We start from the raw sequence: 15,424 nt of genomic DNA, 5'->3' as shown, positions 1-15,424 counted from the left end.
GGTGGGTTCCGCCAAGCGTTTCTTCAGGAGGGGGTTGACCTCGGCGTGTTTTCAGTCGTCAGGGAACAAGGCGGTTGCCAGAGAGCAGTTGATGGTGTGGCGGAGAATGGGTGTGATGGTGTCGGCGGCTCTGTTGAATATGTGGTGGGGGCAGAGGTCCATGGGGGCCCCGAAGTGGATTGATTTCATTGTCTTCAGTGTATCTTCGGTGGTGAGGGCTGTCCAGTTTTCAATCGCTGGCTTCAGGGTGTCGGGAGTGGTTGGTGAGGGTTCAGTGTGTTGGTTGTCTCGTAGATGCTCTTGATTTTGTGGTGAAAAAAGTTGCTGAGTTTGTCGCAGAGGTCTTGAGAGGGAGGGATGTCAGTAGACTCACTGGTGGGTTGAGCGAACTCCTTGATGATGTTGAAGAGTTCTTTGCTGTTGTGCACGTGTGTGGAGATTCTTTCTTCAATCGCTTTTTTCCTCGTATTTCTGATGAGTTGGTGGTGGGCGTTAGTGGCGGTTCTGAAGTTGTTGTGGGCTTCTGTGGATATGGTGTTCTTCCAGGCCTTTTTGAGGCGGTGGCAAGTGCGTCTGGAGTCTCGAAGTTTGGTCGTAAACCATCTGGCGAGTTGTTGTTTTTCTTGAGGGGGGCTATGGTGTTGGAGCTGTCGGAGATCCATCTGTGCAGGGTTCGGGCTGCGGTGTTGGGGTCGTCGTTTTCTGCGATGGTTGTGGTGGAGTTGCTGAGTGAGGAGGTGAGCTGGTCATCAGTGATTCTGGTCCAGTTTCTTCGTGGGAGCAGGTGCTGTCATATGTGGATGGTGGGTGTTCTGAAGGTGAAGTGGGCGCATCGATGGTATGTCCATGGGAGTTCGGTGGTGTGGCTGAAGGTGATGGAGTTTCCTATTGTTAAGAGTGGGTCGAGGGTGTGTCCTGCTGAGTGCATAGGTTCGGTCATGATCTGGTGGAGTCCAATGTTGTGGAGGTTGTCCAGGAGGGATGTGGTGTTGGAGTCCAGTTGGTTGTCAAGGTGGAAGTTGAGCTCTCCCAGCAGGGTGTAGTTGGTGGATGCGATGGCATGCCGGGAGATTATGTCCGTGATGGAGTTGGCGAAAAGACCGCTGGGTCCAGGGGGTCGGTAGATGAGGGTTCCTCGGAGGGTGGTGGTGGGGCTGGCCGGTATCTTGAAGTGAAGGTGTTCCATCAGGTCTGTGGGCTCGCTGGGGAGTGTGCTCAGGCAAAGGGAGGATTTGTGGATGATGGCGATTCCTCCTCCCGGGCAGGTGGGGCGTTCCTTCCTGGAGATCTTGTATCCTTGGGTAATGGCGATGTCCGGTCGCGAAGTGGTTTTGGTCCAGGTTTCGGTAAAGAACGCTACGTCCGGGGTTGTGCTGTCGAGGAGGTCCCAGATTTCGGTGGCGTGTTTGTGAGGGAATCGGACGTTTAAGAGGATGCATTGCAAGGTCTTCGGTTCGGGTGTGTTCTTGTGGGCGGGTTGTGCTGGGTCCGTGTTCCTGGTGGTGCTGTAGGTGTGCCGGCAGCGGTGGCAGCTGAAGAGTCTGTTGGTGTCGGTCAGTGACGCTAGCTTGCAGTTGTTGTTGCGGCCTGTGTTGAGTGCATGGAGTGCTTCTGGGTCATAGCGTTGGCGGTGCTGAGATCCAGGGTTCCTGGCGCTGGTAGCGATCGGGTCGCAGACGGGTGCATATGGGTTTGCCTTTGGCACGCCAGCGGCGCGCCAGCACATGCCCGCTGCTTGCATCCGCTGCGCAGCCATGCAGCAGCCGCCATTAAGTAGGGGTCAGGGAGGGCTGGACAGCTGAGAGGCGGGAGTGAGGAGGGGAATTGGAAAGGGCCGGTCATGCGGGTGGAGGGGCCGTGGGGGCAGCAGCAGCACGGGGAAAAAAACGGGCAAAAAAGGACAGAAAAATAAAGAGGAATGAGTGGAATAGGGCACAAAAAGTGCCAGAAAAGTGGAGGAAAGACACAGAAGGAGAGTGAAAGGGGGAGATGAAATGAGGGAAAAACAAGTGAAAAACAGAGAGAAAAAGTGGAGCGAGAGAAAGGAGACAGAGGCAATTTCACTGACAGTGAGTCAGTGGTCTTGCTCGCCTGTCCCCACAGCGGCTGCCATTAAGTAGGGGTTGGGGAGGGCTGTACAGCTGGGAGGCGGGAGCGGGGAGTGGAACTGGAATGGGCCAGTAGAGCAGCAGGGGGGCGGGGCCGCAGGGGCAGCAGAGTCGGGGGAAAAAACTGGCAAAAAGGGGCAGAAAAAGAAAGAGGAAAGAGTTGAATAGGGCAGAAAATGTGCCAGAAAAGTGGACGAAAGACACAGAAGGAGAGTGAAAGGGGGAGATGAAAAACAGAGAGAAAAGGAGGAGTGAGCAAAAAGGAGACAGAGGTCCACTGGATCACCGGGGATGCGGCGCAGGTAAAACCTGCGGGTGGAGGAGGGCCTCAAACACCAACACTCGTAAGTGCAGGGGCTCGGGGGAAGGCCTCACTTAATGGTGGAGCTGCGAGGGTGGGAGAGCAATTTCACTGACAGTGAGTCAGTGGTCTTGCTCGTGAGCCACGAGAGAAAATGACTCATAGCTAATCAAAGATTGTCATTCATCAAATTAGGGCATACACTTATGTCTTTATATTTGAGGCTTTCAACTATTTAATGGTATTTTAGGGACAATTGATATAATTGACTGCAAGCTACATTAGACCCTTGTTTTTTGCACCCCATTTGCCGAGCAGGGCTAACTAACTGTATGTATGCTCATTTGGGTGCATGGGTGGCCTATCCTCGTGGGCTTGCCATCCTTTGACCACCACACATCTACTGGTGTTACTTTCTCTCACAAACACAAGAGAGTGCAACTTGCCCTCATCTCTTAGCAGGTGCTAGTGTAAACACAGGCTCAAATGGTACTACAACCCTTTAAGTGACTGGTTGCCCTCAAGGAGACCGCCTCTGGGAGGTGTTAAGCGAGTGGGTGCTTTGGGTGCTGGTAATGCTGAATCTTCTTTCCATAGATAATAGATAATAGATGAAGATCCCATGTCTAATCTTTTAAATTTACATGGCTGGGATAACATAGGTTATTGCTGAATGAATGCCTCTTTTAGCTGTAGGACCATAAATTGTTCCCCAAACGGTACATGTGTGGGAGATAAAGCAGAATGCCTTTAGATAAATGTTACTTTGAAAACAGAGTAGATCAAATGATGCATGAATCTTCAGGTTTTTTGTTAAGTGTAAAATGAAATCACTGGATTTCTAGTTTTGCAGTTATTCATGCAGTGCAATGCTTGCCTGCTCCAGTGATCTGCTGGTAACCTCCAGGTCAGAGTTGCATTTGCTAACAAGGCCAATGCCACCTTCAATCCTTTTCTGTGGTTTTAAAAACGTACATAGTATTATTACTAATATTATTGTTATCATTATTAGTTTTATTATTATGTTATTGTTGTTAATATTAGTCATTAAAGGACAATCTTACTTTGTATTCCAGAGTCTAAACATAGAGGGGTGTCTTCCTTTCCTTGGTGACTGTGGGGGGGAGATAGTGGACTTGTAACTAAGTGTACTATGGTCCAGAGTTTCAAAAATGAGGGAGTGCATTTTACAGCTCCAGGTCACGGGAAATGAAAAATATAGAAAATAACATTATCAACAGCGCTAAAAATACTGTTTAAGCCCTACGCTATGCATTGCGCCACAGCACAAATGCGGCAAAATGTGAAATTTGTCTTGTCTGAAATTTGTACTGAAGGCACTCTCTCCAGTACAAATTTCTATGCGTAGACACTGCCAACGTTTACGCTGTGTAGAATGTGTAAATTTAAAGTTTTACATGTAATTCTTTAAAATATGCAATATTTTGGTCGGCCAATGCTTGTCCCTGGACCCTGACTCCATTTGGCACTTCGATTTCACACACAGCTAAATTATGCTACTTTACTACTTTAGTAGAACAGTTTGCCCTCTAGGGGCAGTGTTCTAATAGCCTTAGCGCCCCCTGTAGAAGCTCTGCTGACCTTTAAAGGCCCCTCCCTCTGGAGAGGACCTTTCATGGTCAGTAGAGCCTGCTACGTCAGGCTCTAAGGCTACAGTAGATCTGGCTTTGCGAGGTCTATTCTAGAGGCCCCTGCACTACTTGCATCCCTTAACGCCCTTTTTCATAAATCAGCAGGAGCCTAATTTTTCACGTGGAAATGTATTTTCCATTTGACAGTTGATGGTGATGCTGTTAGAGCCGTTTTATGTCGCGGCATCGCCCAGGCTAATCAATAGCAAGTCTGGGCCAGGTGTGAGCAGTGCTTTCAATGGTGAAAAATAAGTGCAGGTACTCATTAAAATAGAGGTGTTTCAAGTGGGCGGGGCTAGGGGCGGGGTTAAGGGCAAAATAACATCATACATAGAGACTTCTGTACCAGTTGCAGCATAGATTAAAACACATGAGAAATGTGTTTATGTCAAAAAACACAGATTAACTTATAACACAAAATGAAAATCATGATGGCACTTTCTCACGAATGGTCGCTGCGCACCTGATTGACAGTGCAGGGTCTGTCTAGAGACCCTGCCCTGTTCATCACAGCGTGACACAAACCCTCTCACCCCCCTGCTGTTTGAGGACAATGAAATGAGAGCTGCTGGAATCTTTACCAGCAACTCTGTAAAAGTATACATCAGCCTAGTTAATTACAAGCTCCTCGGAGGCAGAGCGGCCTCTGCCCTGCACTGGAGCAGAGAAACCAAGACTGCTGTGCCGTGGATCAGGGTACCGGTACTCTCCCAGTGAGAATGAGTGAGTGACATGCAGGACACAAGTCAGGGGTACGCGAGTGTGGACGGCGTCCACCCACTATTTACACAGGGTGGACGCCGTACACCCTGCCAAGAACTTGGGCCCCACTGAATAATGTGATTAATTCGCCCTGGTGTAAGTTTCAAACACTGGGACACATTCAACAGCTCCTGCACGTTGTCTGCTTTCGATAAGCAACAACGTGCAGGCGGGGACGTGGCTTCTTATTTCAGACTCCTGCTGGGCCCATAACAAAGGCCCAATTTGAAGGGTCATCAGGCCTCCTTTTGTCTCCTGGCTGGTAGCAGTCAGGAGCCTCACACCTAAAAGCAACTTCAGCAGAGATGACACAAAGGCTCACCCACCTTGGTAGTGCTTCACACATACTTTAAAGAGGCAGCTTTTCACTTTGTTCAGGCTCTGTATACCAGATATGCATGCACTGTAAGAATGTCAGATGTGTTGGTCTTTCCAAGTATCTACACACAATAAATGTAATTTATATAGCACTTACTACCCCTAAGGAAGCGTTGAAATTATTTAAGTACCACTATGTTTTCCTGTGTAAAGCTACTCATCCTAATCCAGGGTGTCAAAACACTTTACATCACACTTACATATTACATTTACAATATATCAAATGAATTTGTAAATCATTGTACAGGATGTGTTACATAAAGCAGTGGGGGATTACAAGGTGTAGAAGTCAAATATCGTCTTGCATAGCTCACTGTGCTCTATTAAAAGGTTTACAATGCAAATGCAAGATTTTGCATTCGGGTAAAGTCACTTTTCTGGCACAACCCTGATGTAAAATCTGTTTTGGGATTTACAGTACCGCACATTGCCCTGCCTTGCATTACCTCGCATCAGTTAGGCATTATATGGGTGATGCTAGGGCATCCCTATGCATCCATCAATGTATTTTGACGCAGAACCATATTTACAAAGACTTGTAAATATGGGTGTGCACCAAACTGGTGAGTCTACCTGAGGCTGGCATAGCAAGAAGAAATATATCAATTTCTCCTACTTATTTCCTTTGTGCATGTATGCTGCATTCTGCAACACACATACAAAGAGGAAATAGCCTCATAGAATAGTTGTTGCATGGCTTTGGGAAAAAAGAAATACGCAAACTTTTTCTTAGGGTCCTATTGCTGAATGCCAAGGTTGCAATAACCTTTTTCTTTCACTACCCTAAAATTGCTTATTCTTGCAGGTTCTTTTTTCAGCCCCTTTTATGCATTCCTCATTGTTTTCTTCTCTCTCTCCTATCTTCCCTTTCCATCTTTCTCTCTCACTTGTACTCATGGTCTGTTGGTGAAAAATGAGCCCCAATCTCCTAAAATGAGTGCAGGTGGGTAAGGCTGAGTAAGAATACTATGCATAGGAGAGTGGTCTCACCTCTGGAGAGCGCAGGGAGCTGAAACTATCACATCTACATGGAACTGTGCTGTATATGGAATTTTATGCCTGGTTGAGTAGGCTGGCTGTAGAGTTAGTTTGTTCAATCCTTGGGTAAAGGAAGCTTTACCCTGACAAAAGGCAACATTGTTTTATGTGTAGCTTACAAAAGTGTGAATCTTCTGCCTAAATGTGAGGCCATAAGATCTGATGTCACTTCTTGTGATGCCACTTCCTGTAAAGTTGTGGCTTGTGATGCCCCATCCTATCTTGTCAATTCCTGTGATGCCATGTGTGATGTCATGCGCCGTGATGTCTCGTGCTGTGATGTCACTTGCATACTGCCTAACTAGGTTAGTCCCCCCCACTTCCTTTTTTAGGACGTGTGCCCTGGTGACATGTACATTATCCCTGCTTTCAGCCACATACAGTTGACTTGGGCGTCTAATCAGGGCGGGTCTTGGGCATGGGTGAATTGGGCCTAGGCACAGGGTGCTTAGGTTCTTGGGGCACACAATGTTAACTGCCTTCTTTTATTTATTTATTTGTTTTGCAGTCTGCCAGAGCCATTTCATTTCTCTGTATATCTTTGCACTCTCTTCGTTCACCGGTCCCCGTTCCCTTTCTCCGCACCCTACTCCCTCTCACTTCCACCCACTCCTACACCCTCTCATCTCCAATTTTCTAGCATCTGAATAGGTGATTCAGGTGCGGTAGAGGAGAGGAAAACATGTTTTCCCAGGCTGGTCACTGCTAAGGTAATCATCCAGGACCTAACTGACCTGTGAACACAAAAGAGGATATTTAGAAGGCACACAGCTACCCTCAGGAGTGTGAGTTGGTGCTGTGGAGCCATAATGGGTACAACATTCAATAGTGTCAGACAGCAGAGCAGGCTTCTCATTCTCACACAAAGCCGAGCACAAAGGCTGCCCTGATACCTTGTGTCATTGTAAAGCCTGTCGTACACATCGCTTAGAAAAGGCAGAGGTGTAACCGTGAGGGAGGGCGAGAAGTGAGGGGAGGGGATTAGAAGGGGCACCACAATTGGTTTCTCAGGGCACTTTTGAGCAACGACTGGCCTTGCGACATTCCACTTTGGATTAGAATAGAGAGGTCTCGGGTCTGTGCAGCTGGGGTAGGAGGGCATTGGTGCTCCTCTGGCAAGGTTAGAGGGTGAGAGCCAATGTGATCGCGCACAGGAGGCGGATACGCGCACGCGCAGCACATACAATAAAAACAATAAAAAGATGAAACGAGAAAGTAAGAAACATCTAAAAAGCAAGTAGGGATGGAGAAGAAATAAAAATAATCAAAGAAGAAAGAAACCCTCAAGGCAATAAAAAGGAAGGTAAAATAGATTACCAATATAAAGGATAACAATGATAACAATGATAATTCTGGTGTTGTTAATGGTAATTGTGATTAGTTGCATTCTTGGCATTATTATTATAATTACCAAACAAATAATGATAATAACATTACTGTTAATAATGTATGGGATAAAGTACCCCACCTATGTGCCATAACCATATTGCAATTCACCAAAGAAGTCCAAGTTCCTATATCCGCATGGCATGCAGCTGGGGGCATTACTCCTGGAAGTAGATTGGTTTTCATGTTCTTTGCAGACCTCTTTCCATTCTTTGTCCTCTCCATTGCTAATAATACTGACTAGACTTTGTGTGCGGTGCCACATGCAGAGGTATTCAGTTTCCAAGTCATTTAAACACCGCTGTTCAATGGTGCTCAGTCCTTTGACCTTGGAAGGATGCGGGGCTGAGGTACCCCTGCTGACGTTCAAGCTGGTGACCCGCAAGTCACCTCAGATACTTCACTCGCTGAGCCTTCTTGCTTCTCGCATCCCTGGCCCTGCACCCTTCTGCTACTACCACTATTATTATTATCAATGGTTGCTATCATTACGGTAATTATTATTAATACTAATATTAACAATACTACTACTAATAATAATGGAAATACATTTATACATTCTTGACACCTGATGGAGAGCCAGATTGGTGGGGCACAGTAGCCAACTACAAATTAAATATACATAGCTTTTTTTTTTATTACACAGGGTAGTGCCGGATGAAACCCTGTGGATGCCCCAGGGCAGTCCACATTTCGCCCTCCCCCCCCTCCACGCAAATGATCTCCTAATACCCAGTGCTCCGGATTTTTTTACAAACTGGCAGCTGACAGAAGATGAGCTTTTAAGAGAAAAACTGTTATGTGAATCTGATGTCTCTGGTTTGTGTACTGTAGGTTGTATTTTGATCCGTTGTCGCCGGGCCCCTAAAAGGAGTGGGGCCCATAAAAGGAGTGGGGCCCATAGGCCGGTGCCCACTTTGCCTATTGTGTAATCCGCAAGTGACACAGGGATTGTTATTGTAGCCTTACAGCGCAGCAAACTAACAGTATTACTGTTATCCACATCAGTAGTCTTCGCCTCTGAAGGACGAATGTCCCTGCTGGGATCTGACCTCTGACCTGCTAAAAATGGACCACCATACTGCTTAAAGTTTAAAAGAGGGTCCTTTCCTTAAGGAAACACGGAAAGAATATGATATTCACATATATGATCAGTCTAAAAAAGCTGGCGATTTGTTAACAAATAACGATGCTAAAATATCGAGTTTTAGACATTGCCTGTGCTGGGAACATTTTTTTAAGAAATATCATGAAAATAATTTGTAACTACTTACAATGTTTGTTGGCTACGTCCTTAGAGCAACAAGGTATTGCTGGTTATGATGTTTATGGTAGAGATATTTTTAGGGCTGCTACCAAGGTTGCTGTGATCATTATTTGGTGACAGAAATACGTGTGTAGCACACCTGTGCTAAACAATAGGATGATTTCTTATTAGATTTTCTCCTTGGATCTTGCTAAGCAAACAGTGCAGATTTGGGCAATGTCAACTATGTTATGAAACAATGTTAAGGTTAGCGTTAAAAATGCATTTGCACCTTTATAGACTCCCTCTTATCCATAACTAACAACTGTCTGCATTGGAAAATCAAGTGGGGGCTTTTATAGAATGATGCAAATCTCTGTATTGTAGATACACGTCTTTGTATGACATTATGGTTGAAAAGTTTCTTTCAAATATACAAACCTGATGTTAAATACTTAAATTGTGGAATCTGTTTAAATATTTTTAAATGTCTGTCGATTTAGGGAATTATGGATGAATTCTGAATGATAGACTGGAAATAGATCTAGGTAATGGCTTTCTTGTTTCATTTCTTTATAACTACAAGTGTTGGTTTGAAGGGATGATGTGGTGTGGATGGTACCTGATGGAGATCTCTTTGAGCTGCTCTTTCTATATAAATGGGTGAACTGTGTTTATGTTTCAGATTCAGTAAGAAAGTGGGGTGCTAATCTGGTTCCTAAAGGACTGGATTAATAACTGGCCAGAGGCCAATTGGCCATCAGTATGATATGATTTAAATTGAAGCCTGTATTGCAAATGCCTTCAGATAGTATCAGTTGATAATACGGTTTAATTAGTAGGATAGATTTAGGAATATTGTTGAAAGCCTTTTCAAGACATTGGGCAAGTTTATTCTTTAGGCTCTCATGGTGTCTGATTTGTTTTAGCCTCCGAGTTTGCCATTTTGTGTTCAGAGTCAAACGTGTTATACCTGATGAGACAGCAGATGTTTCTCCCTCAGGTGTTAAAGCTGATTCCGTTAAACATGAAGCATTGTTGCTTATTAGAGGCTTGTTAATTTCTCAGGTATATTCGGGGATAACTTCAATGGTGATTGGTCCCTAGATAGAGACAATTGTTACAACCAATAGATCATGTTTGAAAGATTGACCTTTTTGTCAAAAGGTTGGAAATAGCTCCTTTGGTGCTGTGTTCTGTTTATTTTTTGTGACTGTATTAGTCATATTGTTGAGTTTTTTGTTGAGCTGTTTAAGTTTTTCCACCTTCCTTTCACTGGGGCAAGACTGAAAATCCTCCCCAGTTACTATCACTGAAGTATTCCAGTTGCAGTCACTGGGTTTAGCAATATTGTTACTAAAGTTTCCATACAGTCTTCTAAGTGAGACTTTTCTGTGAGGTTATCCTCTGTTACAACAGTCAGATTTTCAGTAGAGGGTACTTAAATGGCTGGAGTGGTTTATGTAAATATTGCTTTAGTCAGGTTGTGACATTCAGATGGTGTTAAAGATACTCAGGGATTTGTGTTGTATGTGAGCTTGTTATTGGGTAGAAAATCTAAGATGTAGATTAACCGGAATAGTTCTATTTCTTGTTATAGTTCAGTTTTCAATTAATTGGTGACCTGTTTTTGTAGGAAGCATCTGTATCAGGTCTATGATATCATCTAGGATATTGTCTAGGTTGTAGGTGAGAACAGTGAGTAGATTTGGAAGTGGAGTAAATTGAGATAAGTTTTCAAAAATAGTTTTTAATTCAGCTGAGATATCACAGAGGAGGGATGCTGGTTTGTTAATCGCATCAGATTGATTTATTGAGTTTTCAGATATTTTTGAGAACGAATTCCTCCCATAGCCATTGGCACTGGATATTGTAAGAGAGTCTTGTCCTGATGATCATATCTTGCACCATCTCAGAAAAAAGTGAGTAGCGGCAGAGGGACCAAGAGTACGAGTACTAGTAATATTACAAACATTTTCTTAATGTAAGTTATTTTCAACGAGATTGATAAGCTCTGTACATAAGACAGAAGCTTCTCTTGCCCATTGGCAAATTGCAGGATTTGCCACATCTGACTTCTTTGACGTATCATGACCACAGATCAAGTCAGAATCAGAAACAGAGCCTAGAGAGGACAGACCTCATCTGAGGTCCTGGCCTGTGCAATAGCTATCATTCTGTCATGGTTTATACCATATTGGTAAGTAAGGTTGTGAAAGGCTTTCTACGACTGACTGAACATTTAGCATTTTCTCCCTGTTATTGAAAAGGTTGCAGGGATTCTCAATATTATTTAAGGAGTTGGTAAAATTAGTGAAATCATCAGTAATGGTGCAGGTAACAGGGATAGATTATTGTATTTTTATTTAGTTGACATGCTACAATGTGGTTCTTACTTAAAACGTGCTCCACATTAATAGCAGTGGAGATAGCTCTCTTGTTGATTTGAATGCTTTCCATAGCTTTGCTGCCAACTGATCACTCGCTCATTACTTCCACTTTTTGAGATCAGGCCGTAAAATTAAAATCTTTCTCCTTGTGGCTTGATGTGGTGAGGAGCTCACAGTATTCTCTTAGTTCCTCTATAAGGCTAAATATCCATATATAATAATGTTTAGGGAATGATAGAGAAAGTTGTTGAACTGCCGTGCTGCCGCCTTCTCCTTTTTCATGTTGATGACTAAATCAGTCTGTCTGATATTAATGCAAACGCACAATATTTTTGGAGAAATTCCTCTGAGCCTCTCCAGGTCTAAATTACAACTGAGAAAGCAGCCTACCAGGTATGGTGCCACAGGACAATGAGGCTGAGTGGGCTGTCAGGCAGCGATCTCTGTTCTCCGAGGAGGGGGAAGAACAACAGTGAAGCAGCCAAACAGACCCAACCCACATCAGGTATGCATTGAACTGAGAGCAATTCTGCTGCTTCCAGAAAGTACCAGATAAGGGTGTGCGTTCTGCTCTCGATTAGGACTCCACAGCTCACAGCTCAGTGGCCTTGGTGGCAACGAGAGGAAACTTCAGCGCTTGGTTAGCCTCGTAGCCTCATTACTACACGGCCTCTGTGAGCCTGTGCCTCAATCCAGTGCACAAAGTGCGAACGGTGATGGTGCGTGGAGACGAAGACCTGACAAGGCGGAAAAGAGACTGACATCTCGCTGACGTCTGATGCAAGGGTGATGGTGGAACGCACCACAGCAAGGGAGGAAGCCTCAATTTTCCATCACGAAGAGTAAATCTCTAATGTTTATTTTCAAACTCAACTAAGTCTCACATGCAAGAGCCCATCTAGTGAACTTGTTTCCATACAATAAACTCGGGCATGAATTATCTTATTTGTATAAAAACAATGCATGGACATTAGTAGATTTATGTTTCACTGCTTGGGTGGCGCTGGGGGAAATGCCAATTGTGCAGTTAAAAAATTGTTCTAAGTAGATCCAGTTGTTAGCTAAGGTTTTCTGACACTGAACTATATGCAACAAGCATAGAAATTGAGAGGTTTTATTAAGGTATCAGAAATTCCTTCTGAAACCAAGAGATAGAATTGGACACCAACAATCTCTTTTAAGATCAAACTAAATTTTTCATTGGATGTTCCCAAACGTACATGCTTCAAACTGGCAGCAATAAAAAAACATTTGAAACTTGTCGATTGAAAATTCCAGCACGTGAGTTATCTCATTTGCTCCAAGAGCAACCTCTGTCTTTGAAACGATTTTTTTTCGTGCTAAATCTGTTTGAGTTTAGCAGCAGAAACACAAACATTTGATTTTGTTTCGGAATTGTGGTGTTTAGGATCGGGGTAAAATTAGATATTGAATATCAAAAATAAAAATAAGAGGGATGGACAAACATCCAAATAATGCCATTACATTAACATTTGTTTTTATATAGGGAAGGCAGAATTAGGCAGCAAAATAATAATAATTCAGATTGTCCTCTAAAAATGGATGGCTGTCATGAAATGCCATTTTTACACATTGAACTATTTAATAACAGCTAAATATTGCTCAATTTAAGTTTATAGTTTATAGTTTATAGTGCCTCAAGACTTTCCCAGATTCCATTGTGAAGTGGTTATTCACTCACCTGACTTAACGATATAAATGATTACCACACAAATTAAGGAATCAAATATATGAAAAATCACACAATCTTTTAACTGCCTCAGATGCCTCTAACCACTTTAATGCTACAGTGCATAGTGCACTACTCTCATCCAAACAAGCGACTTTTTACAACGTTTACAAAGAAAACCTAATACAAGATCTAAATTAAATTAGACACAAATCAATTCTAATCACCATTTTGTCAATGAACATTGTGGTCAACAGGAATTTTCTATTCGTTACAGTTTATGACTCAGCGCCAATTGGCTGTAACATTTTTGTCAGCATTTAAAATTGGGCAAAGTGCCTAAATCTTCTGTACCTGTAAATGTATATACCGACTTCCATAACAACATACATTTGCAGGGCTGTAGAAAAGCCTGATGAAAAGTGTACCGCTTTTTAAAGGGATACACAGTGTCAGTATCGCCAAACCCTGTTTCCCCCTGGAAGACCACCTTCATTTCTTACCTTTGGGGATGGATGATTTGATTGTCAATGCCGGGCACTGTCAGCTGCTCTGACTTTCCATGGACGCTGGCATCTGCTCTTGCCACTGTTGCGACTACAGTGCGGTGGCACCGCTCTGCATACTGCACGTTGACCACCCGGACTCTGTCTTCGGGGGCGCGAGCCTGCCTCTTATTGCCCCGACCCTCCCTACTGTCCGTCCCACGCGGCTGTTTCATTGGTCCGAATACGTCAGTTGGCCTAGTGTGTGCCTCTCGAGCGTTCCTAGGTGCTTAAAGATTAACTTCCACAAATCTTTTTAATGTAGTGGCAAGAATATAAATTAGACGTTTGCAACACTTCATAAACCAGGAACATTGAGTAACCACGTTTAGAAGCAGAAAGACTAACTTTCTAGCGAGTTTGGAGTCTGTGCACACGCCGTCTGCTGAGATCAGTGCAGAGGCGTTTCCTACGCTTTAAATTAATTAATGCAGATTTTATTGAGCTGTTCCTATTTGAGAATATGGGAAAACATGTCTAACACTAATTTAAAATACTGCTTTTCAATCAGGAAAAATGATAAATGTTTCCATTCAGGCTAGTTATTACTATGTCAAATACATATCTGAATTGCTAATGTACTGTAAAAATATCCCAGAGCACTGTAACATTCGTAATTGAAAAAAAATGCTTTAAGTTACAACAAAGGATATGTTTGGACATGTTTCCAGTTAGTGACAGCTTTATAAAATCTCCATGACAGAGTTAAATGATATAATATGCTCATCTACGCTAATCAGAACGGAGAGTATTTCACGCACACTGGTGAGTATGCACACAAATCACAAAAATACAGCAAGCAAGCTTGCAAATCAGGTGCGTGCATGTGTACAAACCAATTCTATAGCAAGACACATAGGGCACGATTACGAGTTTAGCGGGGCAGGAGCGGATCGCCACGCCGGGTGCCAGGTCCCGCACTGCCAAACCCGTGGTCGCACCACCCGCCAGATTACGAGTTTCCTCGTGTCTGGTGGGCTGTTTTTGGCGGTCCCATAGCAGTGCCTCTGAAAATGGGCACTGCAATGGGAATCGCCAAAAACAGCTACTGCACTGCATGGGCTGTAAAGTCTATGCAGTGCAGGAACTGGGATGCATACACATGTTGTGCCCCCCTGCATGCATTCCCATGCACATTGGCAACACAGGCCCCCTTTGTTTCAGCAACGCCAGCCTTTTCATGGAGGAAAGACCTCCATGACATCGTTGGCTGTCCTGAAACTCGTAATATGCATGGCAGTGCCGCAGCAGCACCACCAGCATATCACAGAGGCCCTGACTCCTGCGCCACTGCCAGGGAACTGCGCTTTCGTGGCAGCTGTGGCGGTGCAATGGTGGTCCATTTTGTATTGAACTACATAATAGAAAAGAGGGATCCCGAAACAGATATAGGAAGGTGATCTGGGAATAACAGTAATACTAACAAAACCCTGCACAAGGAGGGAAAATATATTACCTACCTTAAATTGAATAGGAGCGAATAACGTCTCTACATTGGTGCAGAAAATACATTTCCAAGAAGGGGATTGAGATTGTCAACAGATTTCATATCTCTATATTTTTGTTGGAATTTTCATCTGCTGTGTCACTACCCCCCTATCCCCTATGTGGTTACTTTTATATTGTCTAAGTACCTGTGCCTTGAAGAAGGTTCTGGCTGCACTGAAGCCTGTACCGATGCATGCGTCGGCACACACTGCGACAGGAACTACAGAGTGGTGTACCTAAATAAAAAAATATTTTTGGTTGTGTTGAATAAAAATATTTTTCTAAAAAATATTTTTGTTTGTGTACAATAGGAAGAAAACTTCATTTCTATAGAAAACATATCAAAAATTGTAAACACCAAATACAGAGTAAATGTAGTGTTCCTATGTCAACTAAAAACCTAGGGCTATATTATCAAGAACGGGCTATTACATTATCGC

The 15,424-nt window shown here is 43.7% G+C and overlaps 1 protein-coding gene across 4 annotated transcripts in view; it reads right to left on the bottom strand.

The window, feature by feature from the left end:
• SLC12A1 (solute carrier family 12 member 1) overlaps positions 1–13,589 on the bottom strand; it is a 381,560-nt gene extending 367,971 nt beyond the window's left edge. For all 4 annotated transcript variants that reach the window (XM_085644206.1, XM_085644209.1, XM_085644207.1 and 1 more), the window contains exon 1: positions 13,455–13,589. The gene's annotated coding sequence lies outside the window, so the exon portion shown is untranslated. The remainder of the gene's footprint in view (positions 1–13,454) is intronic.
• Positions 13,590–15,424: the final 1,835 nt, after the last annotated feature.

The sequence above is a fragment of the Triturus cristatus genome, chromosome 3_1, assembly GCF_964204655.1.
Source record: "Triturus cristatus chromosome 3_1, aTriCri1.1, whole genome shotgun sequence".
NCBI lineage: Eukaryota > Metazoa > Chordata > Amphibia > Caudata > Salamandridae > Triturus > Triturus cristatus.
Note: the sequence above shows the minus strand (reverse complement) of the source record. Positions and strands in the feature narration are given on the sequence as shown.